Here is a 24,439-nt window from a genome sequence, read left to right as displayed (position 1 = left end):
AATATTAAAATAGCCCAAAATAGCAAATTTCCAAGCTAAAACGGAGCTCACAATTTAGTCTAACAGTATTGACTGACTTTAAATTGCATTTATTTGTAGATGTGATACAGCTTCAAGAGCTATTGTTTGTCTACAGCATCAAATACACATATAAGCCCATCAGAAGCATTGTGTAGCCAATGAGGCAACCAACAGAATCAGATGATCGAGGCAGAAAAGTGTTAGCTACGTGGAGAGATGGTACACCTATTTAGCATTATTCATTCATTCATTTTATTAAATGTTTCAGCTTATAGCCATAACATAGCAAAACCAACACACAGAAAAGTTTAAAATTCCACTTAGCAGCATAAAGAACAAATGTAGACAAAAATCATTCAGTTTCTTTCATGAAAGTAAGCTCAGTTTACCATATTTGCAAAACAACTAAATGACAGTAATGTAACAATGTTTGTCCTTTCAACCTGGAGGGAACAGAAATCAGGTCCAGCTTTTAACATTTTTTTTGTGCAAAGCACAGAAAAAGTTGTGATATTGTGCAATAAAAGTAGGTTAAAGTTCAATCTGCTTTTTTCCTCGAAATGGGGCACACGGTTCATATATAAAAGACTACAAATGAGACATTAGCAATAAAAACAAGGAGGGAGGGGGAAAAGGGAGGGGGGAGTGACAGCAGAGAGCGGGGGTTGGAGGAGCATGGAAAGAAACAACAATCAAACCATTACCAGCGCAACGCTCATGAAAGGGCGCTGTGCTGATAATGTATGTATGCGTGTCACACACTTGTAAATTAATTAAACAAGTGCTGCATAATGACTACCCCAGCCTTCCACCCAGAGGCTCCCAGCCTACCTCCGCGCCGGACGCTGTCTCCCAGCTCCCAGCCTCTGGATCTCCGAGCGAGATGATCTGGAGCCGACGGGGGAGGGAGGGAAAGTGAAAGTGCGCCATGTTGCCCTGTGCTGCGCGCGTTCTGCAGAAACACCGTCACAAGCCGTACACATGCGCATCTGTTGTCCGGGCAATTGCACATCTCCTGTCCCCCTTCGGACGCAAAACCCACAACAATAGATCTCGCCAATGGCGAGCAGCGCATGCGCTGTGTCGCTAGGCGAGACCTAAAAAGGAACGTTCAAGCGCAATTTGTGAATAACATTTTCGTCTTCTGGATAGCCAACAACAAACGCTCCCTAAATAAAAAGGCCACAAATTAATTAAAATGTCACTGTGCCAGCAAACACATCAAAGAAAATAGTGCAGACAAACAAAAGGACTACTTGTGAACAAATAGGAACATTTAACTGTTGATAAAATGCCATATCATAATGTTGATGCACAGCCATCCAGGCAAAAATGCAATACAAAAGGAATACGAGTGTGAGGGGGAAACCAAGGAGCGAAAGAGAGGAGGGGAAAAGCAGCACTTGATGAAGAAAACAACAAGATAGTGGGAGTAAAAGCAAACATGCCAGAGAGAAACATGGGGTAAGGGAGAAAACACGGAGCACAGAGGGGGCGGGGAAAACTGAGCACAGATGTGGCGCAGGGAGCACGAAACAGAGCCGCAAAAGAGGGCGAGAGCAACATGAGCACAGGGCAGGTATGTGGGCTGGGAGAAGCATACGAGGGAGAGAGTTGGAAAACACATGGTCGCATGTAGTGCTTAACCAAAAAAAACAATCATTTGCAATGCATAAGGTCTCGCATTAGGAAAGTTTGAGCTATTGGTATTGTAAATGACACATTTTCTATTTATGTGTTGGTTTTGAAAATAGCAAAAATAATAGCTTTGTCATTTACAGTGCCAATAGTTATAACTTGTGACACCTATAGCATTTGTAATGCAATATGTGTTGTATTCACGTGACTTAGATGTATTGATATTACAAATAACAATGGCTTTTAATTTTTTTAATAATTAATACTTAAATAAAAGTTATTGTAATTTAGAATGGCAATAGCTTAAACTTTTGTAAATAACTTTTGTGAAGAATATGTTCAGTGTATTTTATTGTGACGAAAATCCAAGAACAGAAGTGAAATACTAACCTCTTTTTGTGACATTTGTAATAAAGCTTGAAACATTGAGAGAACATATTTGACCCAGTTGTTGTTGAATGGTTGCACAGATTGATGCTGTGGTGGCGCTGAGTGATGTTGTGGTGGCGACTAGTGATGCTGTGGCATTCAATGATCCTGTGGTAGCGCATAGTGATGTTGTTGTGCCCCTTAGTGATGCTGTGGTGGTGCTGAGTAATGCTGTGGTGATGCAATAGATAGAGTGAGTGGGATAGATAGATAGAGTGAAAGCGATAGATAGAGTGAGGGCGATAGATAGATAGATAGATAGAGTGAGGGCGATAGATAGATAGAGGGAGGGCGATAAATAGAGTGAGGGCGATAGATAGCTAGACAGATAGATAGAGTGATGGTGATCAGTATCTAGATAAATAGATAGAACGCCTTCTCGAGCGCCATTTCCGCATTCCCGCTACCACTTCCGCCCTGCACCTACACATCGCAGGTTAGCGGTCTAGTGGCTCACTTAGGATCTATATAAAATGGCAATATGGCGGAAGCGCAGCGGACGAGCGCAGCGGGAGCGCCGACTTCGCGCCGAAGTCGAGCCTAAGTCCAGCCCGTCTGCGCCCGTCCGCGGCCGGTCGCGTCCACTCACTCTGCCCAAACTTTTATATACTCGTCTGCCGACCTACTTGCTCTTCGGCATGCAGTGCCATTATCATCTTGTGCCGCCAGGGCGGCCCAGGAATGCGGCATCTTGGTTTCCCCTGCCTCACCGTGTTCGGGTCCTTCCCCTATTTCCCCTTAAAATGCACCTGGAGAAGTGTGGCTCAGTGGTTAGAGGCGGCAGACCCAGAAGCTGAGATCGGCCGTGGACCAGGGTTCGATTCCCCGCCTCGGCGGGTCTCGGGCTCAAAATTCCACGGAGTTGACAATTCTCGCTCTGGTGCCTACTCGACTCACGGGGTCACACTCTGCGACTCTGGGCAATAGCTTGCTTAATCTCCACTACGGCCCCTCGCGGCGGGATGCCTGGCTTTCACCTTGTGGATACCCGGCCGGGGTATCTCACAGGGGAATACCAGGACGGGTTCCCTAAGCAAGCGCCTTGAGGCCCCTGGGTTAAAGTGCGCTATATAAATCGAAACACATTTACATTTACATTTACCTTTGCTCCACTCTCCACCTTTAGCGAGGACGCTTTCCTTGACCATTTTGTATCTTAATACCCGGTCCATGGTGAAACACCAGTTGGAAATACTCCGCCTGCTAGATGACAGCGCTGTGGACATTTTACTTCTGTCAGAAACTTGGTTAACCGACGACTCCGTTCCTGACATCCTTGCTGCCATCCCCACTGGTTATTACATCATACAATCCAATCGACCAGGGGGGCAAGCTGGTGGTGGAGTTGCAGCCATTATTCGTACAGAACATATTTTCTCCACCTTAGCCTGCACTGTAATCCCCAATACACAACTCCTTGCAATTAAACTCTGTTCTACTAGGTCCTCTCTCACCTGTGTCCTTGTGTACAGACCCCCCGTCTATATGCCCTCCTTTCTGCAACAGGTTGGGGCTCTCATCTCCGAATTAATTATCAATAACGCCAAAGTCATTATTATTGGCGATTTCAATTACTGGCCCTCCGACCCGCGGGAAAGCCGCCTTTCAGAAGAGTTCTCAGATCTTCTCACAAGTATGAACTACCGGCAACTCATCTCGACTCCTACCCACTGCAAGGGTCACATTCTGGACCAGGTCTGGACGGCAAACCTTGACATCTCGCCCCCTTTGGTGACTCCTTGCTCCTGGTCAGATCACTATTTTATATCTTTTACTGTTGACCTATCTATTCCCCGCCGCGCCCCCCCTATAACAAACGTTTTAGCTCGTAACTGGAAGAAAGTTAATCTACCAGAACTTCACTCCATATTGGCAGTTACAGCTCCCTTGCTCTCCGGCTCAGCCACTCATCAAGCTTCCACCCTTGAACAATGGCTGTTGTCGGCTTGCAACTCTATAGCCCCATTAAAATCCATAAAAGCTATGCGCCCTCATGACGCTCAGCGATGGTTCACGGATCAGTTAAAACTCGGCAAATTGGCTCTTCGCCAGGCCGAGCGCCGATGGCGCCGCAATTATGATCCCCTTCTCAAGCTTGAATTCATGAACCTCCTAAAAATCTATAAATCCTCTATTCTCAAGGCTAAAACTACTTATTTCTCCCGTAAAATAATGGAGTCTGCCTCCAAGGCAAAAGATATATTCTCTATTGTTAATGAGCTCTCCCTTCCGGATCGGGTCACTCTCCCCCCCCGTGCCTACCCAGGATCTTTGTGATGCACTAAACACTTACTTTCAGGATAAAATCGCCACCATCAAAAATAATATTCCTCTGCCCCCATCATCCCTCTCTTTTCCGTTACCCCCCAAAAATCCGCAGCATCTGGATACCTTCCACCCTATCTCTATTACCGAGTTCCAGAGACTCCTGCATAAAGTCAGTTCTGGGTCCCCTAATGACTGCTGCCCTCCCCAGATCCTTAAAGATATCTTCTTGGCCTGCCCCGACCCTGCCTTGACTCTTCTTAACACCTCGTTGGCCACTGGAGTAGTCCCTGACTCCTTCAAACAGGCAGTGGTGCTACCAATTCTAAAAAAAGCCAACGCAGACCCTTCGGCCATGAGTAATTACAGGCCTATTTCCCTTCTCCCCTATCTGGGAAAGATATTGGAAACTCATGTTACTCGCTGTCTGGGCGCATTCATTGAGAGCTCATCCTTTCTGGACCCCCAGCAGGCCGGTTTCCGCCCTCTCCATTCTACTGAGGCGGTCATTGCTGCCGTTATGGACACTCTAAGAACTGGTGCCGACAACAACATCTCTCAAGCCCTCGTCCTGCTGGACCTGTCGGCGGCTTTTGACACGGTCGATCACTCTATACTGATCGACCGTGTCATTAACGCCGGCATCCAGGGCGTGGCTCTTGACTGGATCCGTTCTTTCTTGGACAAGCGTTCCCAAGCTGTACAACTCTCTACTTTCTCTGCCTCCTTCTCTTCTCTCTCCTGCGGAGTCCCTCAGGTCTCAGCATTATCCCCTCTCCTTTTTAATTTATATATGCAGCCCCTCATGGTTTCCCTCCGCAAATCCTCTGCAACAATTTTTAATTATGCAGATGATCTGCAGTTGATTTTCCCTATTGATACCTCCTCCTCCTCCCTTACAGACTTTCAAACTACCATGTTAGTCATCTCCGATTGGATGGCTCACAGCCAGCTCAAGCTAAACCCCACAAAGACCGAACTTGTGCTGGTGGGCGGGCCGGCCAATCCCTGGAATGACAGTTTCTGGCCCCACTCACTTGGGGTCCTCCCTCGACCTGTCAATTCTGTGAAAAGCCTCGGTGTTGTCATCTCTGGAGATCTATCTATGAAGTCTCAGATCTCGGCGGTCACATCGTCCTGCTTTTTCCACCTGCGCAGGATTCGTAAGATCTGTAGATTTCTCACTAGAGATGCCCTCATCTTAGTCATCCTGGCTCTTGTTATCTCCAGGATTGACTTCGCTAACATCCTATACGTGGGGATCCCCGCTTATCAGCTCCAGAGGCTACAACTGATACAAAATCAGGCCGCTCGCTTAGTATTCCATCAGCCTAAGCATCAGCACGTTTCGCCGCTATTACGGAGTCTTCACTGGCTTCCAGTGGCCAAACGTTGCATCTTTAAACTTGGATGCACTATTTTCAAAGCTCTTTACAATCTTGCACCTGCCTTCATTTCCTCCAACCTAAAGCGGTACATACCAACCCGTAATCTACGCTCCTCTGCTGATAATCTCTTGTGCATCCCCCAAATTCAACGTAAGAAACACGGTGGTCTCCGTTTTTCTTTCTTAGCCCCCACCTTTTGGAATTCCCTCCCTTCTTCCTTTCGTCACTGTCTCACCTATGAATGTTTTCGTAGGACACTGAAGACGTTCCTTTTTACAGCTGCATTTGAGTGAAACTCCTGCCCTTGACCGCCGTATCTGTTATGAGCGCCAAGAAACCGTTTCGGTGAACGTGCGCGGTATAAGAATTTTTAACATAACATAACATAACAATGATAGATAGAGTGAGGGCGATAGATAGTGAGGGCAATAGATAGATAGAGTGAGGGCGATGGATAGAGTGAGGGCGATGGATAGAGTGAGGGCGATGGATAGAGTGAGGGCGATGGATAGAGTGAGGGCGATGGATAGAGTGAGGGCGATGGATAGAGTGAGGGCGATGGATAGAGTGAGGGCGATGGATAGAGGGAGGGCGATGGATAGAGGGAGGGCGATGGATAGAGGGAGGGCGATGGATAGAGGGAGGGCGATGGATAGAGCGAGGGCGATGGATAGAGTAAAGGTGATAGATAGATAGATAGATAGATAGATAGATAGATAGATAGATAGATAGATAGATAGAGTGAGGGCGATGGATAGAGTGAGGGCGATGGATAGAGTGAAGGTGATAGATAGATAGATAGATAGATAGATAGATAGATAGATAGATAGATAGATAGATAGATAGATAGATAGATAGATAGATAGATAGAGTGAGGGCGATAGATAGATAGTGAGGGCAATAGATAGATAGATAGAGTGAGGGCAATAGCAAGATAGAGTGAGGGCGATAGATAGAGTGAGGGCGATAGATAGATAGATAGACAGACAGATAGATAGAGTGAGGGCGATTAGATAGATAGAGTGAGGGCGATAGATAGACAGATAGAGTGAGGGCGATAGATAGACAGATAGAGTGAGGGCAATAGATTATATGCTATGCTATGCTTTGTTATGCTATGCTATGTTTTGCTATGCTATGCTTTGTTATGCTATGCTATGTTTTGTTATGCTATGCTATGCTATATGTTGTGTTTTATTATGCTATGCTTTGTTTTGCTATGCTATGTTTTGTTATGCTATGCTATGCTATTTTTTTTGTATTTGATATGCTATGTTTTGCTATGCCATTATATGTTTTGTTTTGCTGTGTTTTGTTGTGTTTTGTTAAGCTATGCTATGTTTTGTTGTGTTTTGCTGTTTTGTTATGCTATGTCTTGTGTTTTGTTATGCTATGTTTTGTCATGTTATGCAATGTTTTGTTATGCTATGCTATGTTTGATTTGCTATCCTATGCTTTGTTTTGTTATGCTATGCTCCTTTTAGTTTTGCTATCCTATGCTTTGTTTTGTTATGCTATGCTATGCTATGTTGTGTTTTGTTATGCTATGCTATGCTTTGTTGTGTTTGTTTCGATATGCTATGCTTTGTTATACTATTTTGTGTTATGCTATGCTATGTTTTGTTTTATTATGCTATGCTTTGTTTTGCTATGCTATGTTTTGTTATGCTATGCTTTGTTATGCTATGCTTTGTTATGCTATGCTTTTTTATGCTATGCTTTTTTATGCTATGTCTTGTTATGCTATGCCAAGCGTTGTTTTGTTAGGCTATGCTATGTTGTGTTATGCTATGCTATGTTGTATTTTGTTATGCTATGCTATGTTTTGTTGTGTTTTGTTATGCTATGCTAGGTTTTACTATGCTTTGCAATGCTATGTTTTGTTATTTATGCTATGTTTTGTTGTGTGTTGTTATGCTATGCTATGTTTTGTTGTGTTTTGTTGTTTTGTTATGCTATGCTTTGTTTTGTTATGCTATGCTTTGTTATGTTGTGCTATGTTTTGTTCTGCTATGTGTTGTTGTGTTTTGTTATGCTATGTTTTGTTATGTTGTGCTATGTTTTGTTATGCTATGCTATGTTTTGTTTTGCTATCCTATGCTTTGTTATGTTATGCTATGCTATGTTTAGCTTTGCTATCCTATGCTTTGTTATGCTATGCTATGTTTTGTGTTTTGCTATGCTATGCTTTGTTATACTATGTTTTGTTATGCTAAGCTTTGTTTTGTTATGCTATGCTATGTTGTGTTTGGTTATGCTATGCTATGTTTTGTTGTGTTTCCTTATGCTATGCTTTGCTATGCTTTGCAATGCTGTGTTTTGTTATGTATGCTAGGTTTTGTTGCGTTTAGCACCTTAGCTGCGGCGCAATTCCCTCCCCAGTGCTGCGCTGTCCATTCGAACTAGTGCTGAATGGACGTCCAATGGTCGTGCGCAGCACTGGGGAGGTAGTGCTGCCGTCGGCCAATGCCCCGACGCAGCACTTAAGGGGTTAGTTATGCTATGCTATATTTTGTTGTGTTTTGCTATGTTTTGTTATGCTATGTTTTGTTATGCTATGCTTTGTTTTATGTTATGTTATATGCTGTTTTGTTCTGCTGTTTTGTTGTGTTATGTTATGCTATGTTTTGTTTTACTATGCTATGTTTTGTTTTGCTATTCTTTGTTATGTTATGCTATGGTTTGTTTTGTTATGCTATGCTATGTTTTGCTGTGTTTTGCTATGTTTTGTTATGCTATGTTTTGTTATGCTATGCTTTGTTTTATGTTATGTTATGCTATGTTTTGTTATGTTATGCTGTTTTGTTGTGTTATGTTATGCTATGCTATGTTTTGTTTTACTATGATATGTTTTGTTTTGCTATGCTTTGTTATGTTATGCTTTGTTTTTGTTATGCTATGTTTTGTTATGCTATGTTTTGTTATGCTGTGTTTTGTTATGCTATGTTTTGTTGTGTTTTGCTATGCTATGTTTTGTTTTGTTATGCTATGTTTTGTTTTGCTATCCTATGCTTTGTTTTGTTATGCTGTGCTTTTGCTATCCTATGCTTTTGTTTGTTATGCTATGCTGTGTTTCGTTATGCTATGCTATGTTTTGTTATGCTATGCGGGTGAGGGTATGTGAGGGTGTGTGGGTGTGTGAGTGTGTGTAAGTGTGTGTGAGGGTGAGTGAGGGTGAGTAAGGGTGAGGGTGTGTGAGGGTGAGGGTTTTTGAGGGTGATGGTGTGTGAGGTTGAGAGGGGGTGAGGGGGTGTGAGGGTGTGAGGGTGTGAGAGTGAGTGAGGGTGTGTGAGGTTGAGAGGGGGTGAGGGGGTGAGGGGGTGTGAGGGTGAGGGGGTGAGGGTGTGTGTGAGTGAGGGGGTGTGAGGGTGAGGGGTGTGAGTGTGAGGGAGGGTGAGAGGGTGAGGGGGTGTGAGGGTGAGTGAGGGTGTGTAAGGGTGTGTGAGGGGTGTGAGGGTGAGAGTGTGTGAGAGTGAGGGGGTGTGAGGGTGAGGCGGGGTGAGGGGGTGTGAGGGTGAGGCGGTGTGAGGGTGAGGCGGTGTGAGGGTGAGGCGGTGTGAGGGTGAGGGGGTGTGAGGGTGAGGGGGTGAGAGGGTGAGGGGGTGAGAGGGTGAGAGGGTGAGGGGTGAGAGGGTGTGTGAGGGTGTGTGAAGGTGAGGCGGTGTGAGGGTGAGAGGGTGTGTGAGGGTGAGAGGGTGTGTGAGGGTGTGTGAGAGTGAGGGGGTGTGAGGGTGAGGAGGTGTGTGAGGGGTCAGGGGGTGTGAGGGGGTGAGGGCGAGTGAGGGGGGTGAGGGCGAGTGAGGGGGGTGAGGGTGTGAGGGTGAGTGAGGGTGAGTGTCTCCAATGAATGTCGCTGCTTCGCCTTCTTTGAAAATGTTCAGTGCTGCAAATAGAGCATGCCGCCCTAATTATCACAGCATGAGGCCCCAAAGTGATAATTATCACAGAATACAGAGAGGCGCCCCACACTGCTGGAGCACTCAACTGCACATTAATTATAGTTGAGTGCTCCAGCAGCCTGGGGCGCCTGTTGACATGCTGTGATAAGTGGGGTCTCATGCTGTGATAATTGTTACTTGCAACGCACGATACGGATTCCCGCCCCTCCAGGACTCCCCGACCTGCCTCATGGTTGCCAAGGCAATATTTCTGAAAATATTGCCGTGCTACCGTAAGGCAGGTCATGGAGTCCTCGAGAGGTGGGATCCAGAGCAGACAAATCTGCTAAACAGGAGCTTTTTCCAATGGCAGGCCTCCGTTTCAAGAGGCCTGCCAATGGAAAAAAGGGGCGTGGCTTCATGCTATACTGAAATCCCCTGCTCACAATATCTCTTTGCCTGCAGCAGGGCCATGCCCTGCAATGCAGGCTTCGACCTAAAAAAAAAAGCAGTACCCTAAAAGTGGGCAGCGGAAGGATACAAGCCAGCCAACCAGATGGATAGTAAAAAGGCTACGCTACAGAGGAGAAAAAGAGGAAGGCAAGCCGCTGAATAACAAGCAAGAATGAGAGTGACGATAATGCCAACCACAGGTAAGCAATGGAAGACCTGTAAGCCCACTGCAAGTTCTGCTTCACCCACAAATGATCTATCACAATCAGAGAGCTTGCGCTGTTTGGTAGGGGGAGCCTAAAAATTAATGAAACTAAGTGACCGATATGAAGGTCACTCGCACTGTGTTTCTTTTTTTTTTTTTTTAGAACTGGTAACCTGAAGTCATCTAGACATCTAAAGCCGTTTTTGGTCAGACCCTAAACATAAATCACTTGAAAATTAAATTCGTTTTTTCTATTACATCGAGTCTTTTCTCTGTCAGCCTAAAAATTCTGTGAGAATCCGGGAAAATTCAGGTAATTCTGGTCTCCCGGAGCGTCTGATGTGTTTATTTACTCCACTCACACCCATATCTGCATGATTTGTTTGCCCCACTGGATGCCCAGATCGCTATTCTCCTTGTGTATTAGATGCACCTTGTTTCTGGACAGCCCTTCGTGCATATCCCCCGCTATGTGAGCAGTAGATTTATCCACAACGCTCACAGCCATCACCTCACTTTCGTGTGTTAGATTCCCTTTCCCACTTGCTCACTCCCTTGTGTCTTGAATGAATTTGCCTGCCTCATTTACTGTGATATCGGATGCCCTTTTCCACAGTATTTGCCTGTCGAGTGCGTTTTCTCACCCACTTGCCAGATATCCCTTGCCTTCCATGTTGGCTGCATTTTCTCACCTGCTGTCCTGTCTTTCCTCACCCGTCTTTTCTTACTTCCCATTCTCCTACCCTTCTTCAACAAGCATGTTATGGCTACCCGGCCTACCTGGAGCTCTCAGACCGGCAGTCTTCTCGGACGTCCTTCGAGCTGCTGGCTTCAGAAGCGTCTGAAAAGGGTTTAACAGGACCTCTTGTCTTTTATCATATGCACATGCCTGTGGTTACCCACTGTTTTCGGAGTTCTGAATCAGCAGCAATATGAAACTTCCTATTTTTCTCTACACAATATCCTAGACTGGGGGCTGGGAGGCCGTTGGTGTTTGACCGTGTGCCTGAGTGAATAAGGCGGCGTTATAAGGGTTAAGTGAATAGCGCTTGGGCAGCATTTCTGGCATATGAAAGAAACAAAGTTTCACTTCTGTTCTTTGGGGAAATCGAAGGATCAGCATGTCTATTGAGAAATAAAAACAGCTAGACATATTTCTTTTAAATGGAGACTCATTAGAAAAATCGACAAATTATACACAATATATAATTGAACGATTTTTTTAAAAGTTCAAAGTTCATAGCAAATGTATTGAATTGGTTGCACACAGAAAACCCTTTCTCATTCACATCTAGGAAAACCCACAACTGGTCAAAACTTCCCATTGACAATTGGATACAGGCTCTCTGCACCACTAGACCTGCTCTCTCCCAAGACCCAACCTCAAACAACATAAAATGTGATGAGTGGATAACCACCTCTCTTGACTCAGTTCTTCCAGTATACCCATCAAGATCCAAGAGACATAGTAAAACAGCCCCATGGTATACAGAAGATCTTAGAAACCATAAACGCCTCTGTAAAAGACAGGAGAGGAAATGGCGCATATCATATAATCCTGAAGAAAAAGCCACCTATAGGGAAATGATCAGGAACTACAAGCTGGCCATAAAAACCTTGCAAGCTGCCTATTACAACCTTAAAATAACTACGGCTAAATCTAAACCAAAAGAAATATACCGTATAGTAAACTCCCTGATCAAACCTCCCCCACCTGCCACAGATAATAACAACTCACCGTCCAAGTGCAATGATCTGGTGGAATTTTTCTTTCAAAAAGTTAATAAAATCTATCTTTCCTTCCCCAACCCACCCACCGATTCGCCTGTCCAATGCTCGCACTCAACCTCAAACACGAACAAGTGGCTGGAGTCCTTTCCCCTGATATCATTGGAAACCTTAGAGAAACTGGCACAACAAACAAGCATTTGCAATGCAATAGGTCTCGCATTAGGAAAGTTTGAGCTATTGGTATTGTAAATGACAATTTTTTTATTTATATTTTGTTTTTGAAAATCACTAAATTAATAGCTTTGTCATTTACAATGCCAATAGTTATAACTTTCGCAAATGAGAGACCTATAGCATTTGTAATGCAATATGTGTTGTATTTACGTGACTTACATGTATTGATATTACAAATAACAATGGCTTTTAATTTTTTTCAATAGTTAATAATTAAATGAAAGTTATTGTAATTTATAATGGCAATAGCTTAACCTCTTCGCCGCTAATGACAAGGGTAACTCGTCATGGACTTTCCATTGTTTTCAATGGAAATTACAGCACCAGAGTAATTGTACCTTAGCAGCCAAGTGGTTAAAGTTTTGTAAATAACTTTTGTGAAGATTATGTTCAGTGTATTTTATTGTGACGAAATTCCAAGAACAGAAGTGAAATATTAACATGTTTTTGTTACATTTGTAATAAAGCTTCAAACATTGAGAGAGCATATTTGAACCAGGTGTTGTTGAATGGTCGCAGAGATTGATGATGTGGTGGCGCTGAGTGATGTTGTGATGGCAAACGAGTGATGCTGTGGCGTTTAGTGATGCTGTGGTAGCACATAGTGATTTTGTGAGGGTGAGGGGGTGTGAGGGTGAGGGGGTGTGAGGGTGAGGGGGAGTGAGGGGGTGTGAAGGTGAGAGGGGGTGAGGGTGTGTGTGAGGGTGAGGGGGTGTGAGGGTGAGGGGGTGAGAGGGTGAGGGTGTGTGAGGTTGAGTGAGGGGGTGTGAGGGTGAGTGAGGGGGTGTGAGGGTGTGTGAGGGTGAGGGTGTGTGAGGGTGAGGGTGTGTGAGGGTGAGGGTGTGTGAGGGTGAGGGGGTGTGAGGGTGAGTGAGGGGGTGTGAGGGTGTGTGAGGTGAGGGTGTGTGAGGGTGGGGGGTGAGGGTGTGTGAGGGTGAGGTTGTGTGAGGGTGAGGGGGGTGAGAGGGTGAGGGGGTGAGGGGGTGTGAGGGTGAGAGGGGGTGAGGGTGTGTGAGGGTGAGGGTGTGTGAGGGTGTGTGAGGGTGAGGGGGGTGAGGGTGAGTGAGGGTGTGTGAGGGTGAGGGTGTGTGAGGGTGAGGGTGTGTGAGGGTGAGGGTGGGTGAGGGTGGGTGAGGGTGTGTGAGGGTGTGGGTGTGTGAGGGTGAGGGGGTGTGAGGGTGAGGGGGGGTGAGGGTGAGGGGGTGAGAGTGTGGGTGAGGGGTGCAAGGGTGTGAGGGGGAGGGTGTGGGGTTGTGAGGGTATGGGGTGGTGAGGGTGTGGGGTTGTGAGGGTGAGAGGGTGAGGGAGGGTGAGGGGGGTGACAGGGGTGACGGGGTGAGGGAGAGTGAGGATGCGGGTGTGTGAGGGTGAGGGTGTGTGAGGGTGAGGTGGGTGCGGGTGTGTGAGGGTGAGAGGGTGTGTGAGGATGTGTGTGAGGGTGAGAGGGTGTGTGCGGATGTGTGTGAGGGTGAGGGTGTGTGAGGGTGAGTGAGGGTGAGAAGGTGAGTGAGGGGGTGTGAGGGTGAGGGTGTGTGAGGGTGGGTGAGGGTGTGTGAGGGTGAGGGTGGGTGAGGGTGAGGGTGTGTGAGGCTGAGGGTGTGTGAGGGCGTGTGGGGGTGAGGGGGTGTGAGGGGGAGGGGGAGTGAGAGTGAGGGGGTGTGAGAGTGAGAGTGAGGGGGTGTGAGAGTGAGGGTGTGTGAGAGTGAGGGGGTCATCACACAACTGCGCAGTTTCAGCATGCTGACACGGAGCATACAAGATGCATGACATACCTTTCGGAGCCTGTGTGCATACTTAGGAGTGGAGACACAAGACCAAAGTGTTTTCGGATAAACACCCAGTGGGGGTGATCACAATATCAACTTAGGACCCGTAGAAAAATATTGTTTCAGAGGTAACCTAATTTTGATTGTAACACAGGAGAGTTTACCTGCATTAACAATATGTGACCTGATATTAAATGGGAAATAGTAAGGATTCATTACATTGATATGCTCAGTAGCGCTTCGTTGACTAGACTGGTTAATAAATGGAGACAACTGTAAAGAATATAAGCAAGCGCCTAAATGCTCAAATGGTTAGAAGGACGCCTCACGACGGATCTTGTGTCAAAAAGAATCACAAGACTCCTCATCAACATGCAGTCTATCAAAAATAAGCTATGCATTTTAAATTATTCCACTAATTTGATCATAAAGTTTATACTCCCACGTTTCCCAAGAGGAGAGCCTGCATCCTTGGGACAACCAGCCACTGCGCAATTTTCAGATTGCAAGGTGAGAAAGCAATATATATGTAGGGCGTATGCGTGAACGTTTTCAGAGATGTGAGGCGAATACTATGCATCGGTTCCACCACAATGTGCAAGAGTTGACTTCCCTTAAGCTTAATCAGTCATTTTCTATCACGCAAGTTGTAAAAGCACTGCAAAATGAACCTGCTATATTTTAATTGTTAAACGTTGTATACGTTAAACGATCTACAATTAATTAGTAACTTAGTTTTAAGCTTAATAATGTGTTTATACTCTGTCGCTCCGTTTTTGTTCTCGAACACAAGTGCGTCTGTGATAAGGGCTGCGGCAAAAAAAGTACTCGTTCTAATCCAAATAACAAACAAGGCGGAAGAGACGCGAGACCCGCGGCGACCCGGAAGCTCTTGTCTGGCCGGCCAATCCGCTCGCGGCCGACCGGAAGTCCCGCCTCCTGAGGTCCGTGAGACGCCGGCGCATGGAGCGCCCTGCCGGTCCTGGGTAGCCCGGGTCCCCAGGAGGGGGCCAGGGAGAAGGAGGAGTGTGGCGCCTGTTGCGGGGCTCCTCTGACCTGAGGGAGCCCCGATTAAGAAGAGGAGACGAGACGCGCCGCGACGTGAGGAGCGGAGCGCGAGAGGAGCCCCGCCGGAAGAGCGCAGTCGGTGAGTGGGGCCCAGGGCTAATGTGAAGTCCGTGCGTGCCTGTGTGTATGCCTGTGGGGGAGGGGAGGGGGCGGGAGTGTGTGCACGCGTGTGTGTGTGTGTGCATGTGTTTGCGCATGCGTGACTGTGTGTGATTGAGAGAATGCGAGGCAGGGGATAGTGTGCCTGCGTGTGCATGCGCGCGCCTGTGTGTGTGTGCGTGCGTGCATGCAGAGGGGTGGGGGCTGCCTGTGTCTGTGTGTGAGCGAGGGCTGTGCTCTGCGCAAGCGCAGCTCAGACGCGCGCTCCAGAGGTGAAATCTGACAATGGGAAAGCGCGCGTCTGACTGCTGTCCACTCTCCTAAATACCGGCAACATAAGTTGTCGAGCTGACGCATTCATGCTTCGCATGAATGCCACATCAGCTCGACCTAATAAAAACCGGCTCCCCATGTGACCCTGCTCCTCCAGGTTCATTGGGCTTGGCCAGCAAAACTATTTTCCCTACCCTCTTGGACCTACTGAACTCCTCCATAGTGAGCAGGACAGTTCCCACGACCTGGAAGCACGCAATGGTGCGAGCTCTACTAAAGAAAACCTCCCTTAACCCAGCCAACCCCAGTAACTACCGCCCGATCTCTCCCATGGGCGTCCAAGATTCTGGAGAAGCACGTCAATACCATCCTGACAACGTTCTTCGAGGAAAACCACCTTCTCGACTCCTCCCAAACGGGCTTTCGCACTAAACATGGGACAGAGACCGCCCTACTGGCCGTGACTGAGGAGGCAAGACGGATCCTGGATCGAGGGGTGTCAGTGGCAGTGATCCTCCTCGATCTGAGTGCCGCGTTCGACACGGTACACCACAAAATCCTGCTGAACCGCCTTGCCGACTTAGGAGTGACCGGAGATGCCCTGACATGGTTGGAATCTTTTCTATCAGATAGAACCTTCCAGGTCTTCGACGGCACATCCCGCTCATCCAGTAGACCTCTGGGATGCGGAGTTCCGCAGGGCTCTTCCTTAAGCCCTACGCTCTTTAATGCATACATGAAGCCACTGGCTGGAATTGTTCGTCCGCATGGTGTCAATATCATCTCCTATGCGGACGACACCCAGCTGGTGGTTTCCCTTGCACAGAAGAGCGGCCTCCAGTCTCCACCAGACCTAGCGGCCTGTCTGGAGGACGTAAAGAGCTGGATGATGAGCTCATGCCTGAAGCTCAATGATGACAAAACTGAGCTCATGCTCCTGGGCCCGGCCTCCCCCGCCACCGTAGAGCTGATCTGGCCATCAAGTATGGGTATGGCCCCACCCCCCAGAGATAACATCTAAAGCCTAGGAGTCTGGCTCGACAAATCTCTGAGCCTTAATACACAGGCTAATAAGGTATCAGCCACCTGTTTTGGCTTCCTTAGGGTGATTAAAAAAGTCCTTCCCCTCCTCCGATTCGAGGCCAAACAAATAATTATACAGGGCCTCATCCAATCTCGTCTGGATTTTAACAACGCCCTCTACCTTGGAGCACCAGACTACACCCTACAAAAGCTTCAACGCACCCAGAACTGCGCTGCCCGGGCGCTGCTGGGAATCCCTCGGAGGACCTCAATAAAAACTGGCCTAAAAACTTTACATTGGCTGCCTGTTAGGGACAGAGTAAAATTTAAAGCGCTCTGCATTGCCCACCAGACATTCTGGAAAATGGGTCCAGATATCAACCGCTCCCTGATTTCTCCTTACAGGCCCAACAAGACTCTTCGTTCCTCAACGGCATTCCTAGCCAAAATTCCCAGAATCTGCAGAGCCAGAGCAGGAGGACGCTCATTCTCGTACAATGTCTCCAAACTCTGGAACACCCTCCCTCTGCAGTTGAGAAACAATTCCAACCTAACCAGCTTCCGCAAACAGCTAAAAACTCTCCTGTTTAATGTTTAATGAATAGTAACCTTATGAGGGCTTTTTCTGTTTCCAGCGCCTGGAGGCCTCAGGGCAGCTGCAGCGCTCTACAAATCTCATTTTCATTAAGTTAAAATATGTCGACTGAAAACTGGACTCGAATATCTCGTGAGCTGCAATTTAAGAGCAGAACAAACAGGAAAGACAGATTATGTCATAGCTCTCGTCCATGCAAGAGCTATTGGCTTGGCCAATGTGTTTGGCCATCTTGTACACTAGCATGGCAGCTGTTCAACATGGCAAAAATTGGCGTAGAGGACGTTGGCGTGGAGGGAATGGCATAGAGAGTTGTGGGTGGTGTAGAGCAGTGTGTCATGGGGAGGCGTAGAGTGGAGTGGCATAGTGTTGTGGATGGAGTAGAGTGTCAGAGTGGAGTGGTGTAAGAGTCGTAGAGTGGAGTTATTATTATTATTATTATTATTTTAGCATTTGTAAAGTGCATAGCTACCCTAGGGCATCCCAGCGCTAGCGGCTAGACAATAGGGTATATGGTCGGATTATTGGGTAGCGTGTTGGAATAACCAGGTCTTGAGAGGTTTTTGGAAGGGAAGATGACGAGATTCCGAGCGGAGTTGTAGGGTAATTGTGTTCCAGAGTCAGGCTACATTGTAAGAAAAAGATCTCCCTCCACTTCTTACCCTCCTGATTTTAGGGATGAATGCGAGGCTGAGATTGGCCGATCAAAGGCATTTTCTGGGGCGGTAGGAGGTAATGAGGGAGCTGTTGATAGCAGGCCATTTTCCCCACAAGGCCTCATGAGCTATACACAGAGCCTTGAATTTTACTCTTTCCAAAACTGGTAGCCAGTGTAGGGTCTTCAGGGCCAGCTTGGCCGACTGTTTTTTCGGAACCCCCAGCAACAGTCTAGCAGAGCAATTCTGTGCGACTTGGAGCTTCCTTATTGCTGCTTTAGGCGCTCTTATGTACCACCCCCAGTATCAGGGTCCTCCTTGCACTCATCGGAAGGAGAGGGAGAACCTTACGAAGTAATCTGATAGTGCCAAAGCAAGCCGCTGTCACTCTCACTGCTTGGTGTTCGAACTTAAGGGAGTTATCTAACCAAAGTCCCAGGCTTTTGATCCTGGTCTTTGGGGTTGGGGCAGGACCCAGGCTGGTGGGCCATATCTGTTTGAGGTCCATGCTAGAGGTGTTGCCCAGAAGCATTAGTTCTGTTTTTCCTCCATTTAACTTGAGGCAGGAGTGCTCCATCCAGGAGGCCACTTTCTCCAAACAGGTTTTAAGTTTGAGGGAAAGTTTCGGGGACCATTGAGGGTGATTACCAGCTGCGTGTTATCTGCATAAGTGATGAATTTTTTCTAGGTGGCAGGTTGATATCAGCAACTGGCCGCATGTACACATTGACCAATGTGGGGCTCAGGGAGGATCCCTGTGGGACTCCGCAGCTGAGCGCTAATCTTCTAGAAGTCGACTCCCCTGAGAAGACCTGAACAATTCTGCTGTCTTAGTAGGATTGGACCCAGGTAACTGCCTCACCTGAGACACCCAACCTCCTGAGTCTCTCCAGTAGGATGTAAACATTAACTATCAAAAGCGGAGCTCAGATCAAGGAGGATAATGGCCACTGCTCCTCCTTGATCAAGAATCAGCTTAGATTCCTGGACCACTGCAAGAAGGGCCGTTTCAGTTTCGTGATGAGGACGGAAGCCGGTTTGGGTAGGGTGCAGGAGGTCATGGGTTTCTAGAAAGTCAGAGAGGGTCGAGTTCACATGTTTTTCCAGGATCTTAATAATTGAAGGAAGCAAAGAGATGGGGCAATAGTTACCGAAATCATCAGGGTACAAGCTAGGTTTTTTTAGTAAAGCCTTCACCATGGCATATTTCCATGGTGAGGGGACTAATCCAGTGGCGATGGACAGATTTACCATTTCTAACATGGTGGGGAGTATCACGTTTCTTGCTTTACGTAGAATGTGGGGGGGGGTGGATCTAAGGGGGGGGGGAGTTTGATTTTATTTGAGAAAGAATTTCTGACAGCTTAGCCAGATTCAAGGCTGGGAATTCCTTAAGTATGTATTCTGGATAAAGTGGGGGCCTGTCCGTTGAAAGGAGTTCACTAGGGTGTAGTGAACTGGGAAATGCAGTGTATATATTTATAGTTTTTCCTAACAAGAAGTCTGCCAGTTCGTTACACCGCTCTGGAGAGGCCTCGGGGGACAGTCCTGATCTTGGGAGCTCTAGGAGATCCTGTGTGGGAAATCAGTAATGAGGTGCTGCTAGTCAGGATGGATACTGTATGTTCACCTCAGTATGACCTGGATGATGTCAGACAAATGAGACGTAGACTATGAACAATGCTGACCCTGGATTTGGCAGAGGGTCTTAGTGAAAACGACTGATCAGTTGGTGGTAGCCATTATCAACCCATCTTATAACGTCATGATGCCAATTTGTGTTTTAGTACGGAGAGTCTATGAACTGAAGGAGCCTCAGAATCAGGCTCAATTTTGTGAATTTGTTACCAACCCCCTTTTTTAGGTCTCAGCCTGCGAAAGACTGCGCAGATGTGCAGTCGAGCTGGCGAGATTTAATGGGATAGAGAGAACATCACTAGCGAGGTTAAGCCCCGCCTCTCTTCTCCATTGGCTGGCCTCCTAAACGGTGGCCAGCCATTGGAGAAGAGGTCCTAGTGACGTTCTTCTTTCTATTTAAGCCCCGTCCTTTTCAGACTGGGTGGGGGGCTGTTTTTGACAGTTGTTTACATTCTTTGATATTTTTAGGTCAAAAACACGCCCCCAGTCTGAAAAGCCGGGGGCTTACAGACAAAAGACAGGCAGCAATACTTTTTCCATTTTAAACTAGGCTTCACTCTTCAACTTGAGAGTATGGAATAAAATAACCCAGCTGTACATTAGGAAGATAGTTGAAGCCTCTGTGCTGGCGCTGCTTGAAGCAACACAAAAACAATAAAACAACAAAATGTAGAAAGCCTGATGTGTTGGAAACTACAACCCAGTATACACACACATTACCAGACAAAATGATAATAACTTATCTTTAATAGCGCAGTAAATCAGGAAAAGCGCTAAATCAGTTGTCACTATTTCTCCAATCTAAGGTACTCAGTGTATCGACATCAGAAGAATGAAAGACGAGTTGACTCTGCCAGCATTCAAGCCTACCCTACAGATTTCACACATTTCCCATCAAGAAACGCATCAACCCTTTCAGATACCTCACCAATACAAGAACATCTTTAAAAATAACTCGGTACAATAATTTCTCTGTGGGGACCCCCTCGTCTGCCGAACCCACAGTCCTGTGTGTGGGCACACCCCGCCCGTGAGATGAAGGAACGGCTGCTACAGACGTGAACGGTAAGTGAGTGACCACCACCACCACCTCACCCTCTCACCTACTCTCACCCCCTCTCACCCTCACCCACCCCCTCACCCGCTCTCTCACCCTCTCATCCCCTCTCACCCCCTCACCTTCACCCCCTCACCCTCACACACCCTCACACGCCCTCACACGCCCTCACCCTCACATCCCCTCACCCTCTCACCCCTCCTCACCCTCACACCCTCACTCACCCTCTAACCCACCCTCATCCACCGTCTCAACCTCACTCACCCTCTCACCCTCACCCACCCTCTCACCCTCACACACCCTCTCACCCTCACCCACCCTCTCACCCACACCCACCCTCTCACCCTCACCCACCCTCTCACCCTCACAACCCCTCACACACCCTCTCACCCTCACACACCCTCCCACCCCCACACACCTCTCCCTCACACACCCTCTCCTCCACACCCAAATCCTCACTCACTCTCTCACCCTCTCACCCTCACACACACACCCTCTCACCCTCACACACACACCCTCTCACCCTCACACCCCATCACCCACATACTCCCATCACCCTCATACCCCCCTCACCCTCATACCCCCTTCACCCTCATACCCCCTTCACCCTCATACCCCCTTCACCCTCATACCCCCTCACACCTCACTCACCCTCTCACCCACACTCTCACCCTCACACACCCTCACCCTCACACACCCTCACCCTCACACCCCTCTCACCCTTACTCACCCTCTCACCCTCACTCACCCTCTCACCCACCCTCACCCACCCTCTCACCCACCCTCACCCACCCTCTCACTGTCACACAGCCTCTTACCCTCACACAGCCTCTCATCCTCACACCCCCTCACCCTCACACCCCCCTCACCCTCATACCCTCACACCCCACTCACCCTCTCACCCACCCTCTCACCCTCACACAGCCTCTCACCCTCACACAGCCTCACCCTCACACCCCCTCTCCCTCACACCCCCTCACCCTCACATCCCCTCACTCTCACTCACCCTCTCACCCACTGTCTCACCCTCACCCACCCTCACACAGCCTCCCACCCTCACACAGCCTCTCACCCTCACACAGCCTCACACAGCCTCCCACCCTCACACAGCCTCTCACCCTCACACAGCCTCTCACCCTCACACAGCCTCTCACACACCCTCACCCTCACACATCCTCACCCTCACACATCCTCACCCTCACACATCCTCACCCTCACACCCCCTCACCCCCTCACCCTCACACCCCCTCACCCCCTCATACCCTCACACACCCTCACCCTCATACCCTCACACCCCCTCACCCTCAAACCCCCAACACTCTCATCCTCACACACCCCTCCCCCTCACACCCTCACTCACACACCCTCACCCCTCACCCTCACACCCCCTCACTCACCCTCTCACCCTCACTCACCCTCACCCTCACCCACCCAACCTCTAATCCTCACTCACCCTCTCACCCTCACCCACCCTGTCTCACCTTCACACACCCTCTCACCCTCACACACCCTAACACACACTCACCTTCTCACCCCCCACACACCCTCCCACCCTCACACACCCTCACACACCCTCTCACCCTCTCATCCTCACATCCTCTAACCCTCACACACCTCCTCACCCTCACACCCCTCACCCTTACACTCCCTCACCCTCTCACACTCCTTCACACCCTCACACACTCACCCTCTCACCCTCACACACTCTCTCACCCTCACACACTCTCTCACCCTCAAACACCCTCTCACCCTCACACCCCTCTCACCCTTACTCACCCTCTCACCCTCACTCACCCTCTCACCCACCCTCTCACTGTCACACAGCCTCTTACCCTCACACAGCCTCTCATCCTCACACCCCCTCACCCTCACACCCCCTCACCCTCATACCCCCCTCACCCTCATACCCTCACACCCCACTCACCCTCACACAGCCTCTCACACCCCCTCACCCTCACACCGCCTCACCCTCACACCCCCTCACCCTCACACCCCCTCACCCTCACTCACCCTCTCACCCACCCTCTCACCCACTGTCTCACCCTCACCCACCCTCACACAGCCTCCCACCCTCACACAGCCTCTCACCCTCACGCAGCCTCACACAGCCCCACACCCTCACACAGCCTCTCACCCTCACACAGCCTCTCACCCTCACACAGCCTCTCACACACCCTCACCCTCGCACACCCTCACCCTCACACATCCTCACCCTCACACCCCCTCACCCCTCATCCTCCCTCACTCTCTCACCCTCACACCCTCACACCCCCTCACCCTCATAACCCCTCACCCTCATAACCCCTCACCCTCACCCTCATACCCTCACACCCCCTCACCCTCAAACCCCCAACACTCTCATCCTCACACACCCCTCCCCCTCACACCCTCACCCTCACACACACTCACCCTCACTCACACACCCTCACCCCCTCACCCTCACACCCCCTCACTCACCCTCTCACCCTCACTCACCCTCTCACTCAAACTCTTACCCACCCTCTCATCCTCACCCACCCTCACCCTCACCCTCACCCACCCTCTAATCCTCACTCACCCTCTCACCCTCACACACCCTAACACACACTCACCTTCTCACCCCCACACACCCGCTCACCCTCACACACCCTCACACACCCTCTCACCCTCTCATCCTCTAACCCTCACACACCTCCTCACCCTCACACCCCTCACCCTTACACTCCCTCACCCTCTCACACCCCTTCACACCCTCACACACTCACCCTCTCACCCTCACACACTCTCTCACCCTCACACACTCTCTCACCCTCAAACACCCTTTCACCCTCACACACCCTCACACACCCTCTCACCCACACACCCTCACTCTCACCTTCACAACCCCTCACCCTCACCCCCCCTCACCCTCACACCCCCTCACACCTCATCCACCCTCTCACCCTCACCCACCCTCTTTCACCCTCACACACCCTCTCACCCTCACACACCCTCACACACCCTCACTCTCACACCCCCTCACCCTCATAACCCCTAACCCTCACACCCGCATACCCTCACACACCCTCTCACCCTCACACACCCTCTCACACCCTCTCACCCTCACACACCCTCTCACCATCACACACCCTCTCACCATCACACATCCTCTCACCCTCACTTACCCTCACCCTCACACCCCCTCACCCACCCTCTCACCCTCACACCCTCAGCCTCACACCCCTCACCCTCACACACCCTCTCACCCTCACACACCCTCTCACCATCACACACCCTCTCACCATCACACATCCTCTCACCCTCACTTACCCTCACCCTCACACCCCCTCACCCACCCTCTCACCCTCACACCCTCAGCCTCACACCCCTCACCCTCACACACCCTCACCCTCACACACCCACTCACCCTCTCACCCCTTAACCCTCACACCCCAACACCCCCACACCCTCACACCCTCACACACCCTCACACAATCTCTCACCCTCACACACCCTCTCACCCACTCACCCTCACACCCTCACACCCCCTCACCTCCACACACCTCACCCATCCTCTCACCCTCCCTCTCCTACCCTCTTTCACCCTCACCCACCCTCTCACCCTCACCCACCCTCTCACCCTCACACACCCTCTCACCCTCTCACCCTCACACACCCTCTCACCCTCACATAGCCTCTCACCCTCACACCCCCTCACCCCCACTCACCCTCGCCCTCACATACCCCCTCGCCCTCACACACCCTCTCGCCCTCACACACCCTCTCGCTCTCACACACCCTCTCGCCTTCACACACCCTCTTGCCCTCACACACCCTCTTGCCCTCACACACCCTCTTGCCCTCACACACCCTCTCACCCTTACACACCCTCTCACCCTTACACACCCTCTCACCCTCACACACCCTCTCACCATCACACACCCTCTCACCCTCACACCCCTCACCCTCACACACCCTCGCACCCTCAGCCTCACACCCCTCACCCTCACACCCTCACCCTCACCCTCACACCCCCACACCCTCTCTCACCCTCACCCCCTCAC

At 49.2% G+C, this 24,439-nt stretch overlaps 1 protein-coding gene across 2 annotated transcripts in view; it reads right to left on the bottom strand.

The window, feature by feature from the left end:
• Nucleotides 1-24,439, bottom strand: part of PLD3 (phospholipase D family member 3) — a 270,541-nt gene that overhangs the window by 181,830 nt on the left and 64,272 nt on the right. The window contains exon 1 of one of the 2 annotated variants that reach the window (XM_086938251.1): nt 11,058-11,171. The exons of the other annotated variant lie outside the window; for it this stretch is intronic. The gene's annotated coding sequence lies outside the window, so the exon portion shown is untranslated. Of the gene's footprint in view, nt 1-11,057; nt 11,172-24,439 lie in introns of those variants that run through there. 2 annotated transcript variants of the gene reach the window in all.

Source organism: Lissotriton vulgaris, chromosome 9 (genome assembly GCF_964263255.1).
Source record: "Lissotriton vulgaris chromosome 9, aLisVul1.2, whole genome shotgun sequence".
NCBI lineage: Eukaryota > Metazoa > Chordata > Amphibia > Caudata > Salamandridae > Lissotriton > Lissotriton vulgaris.
The sequence above is the reverse complement of the archived record's forward strand: the minus strand, read 5'-3'. Positions and strand labels throughout refer to the sequence as shown.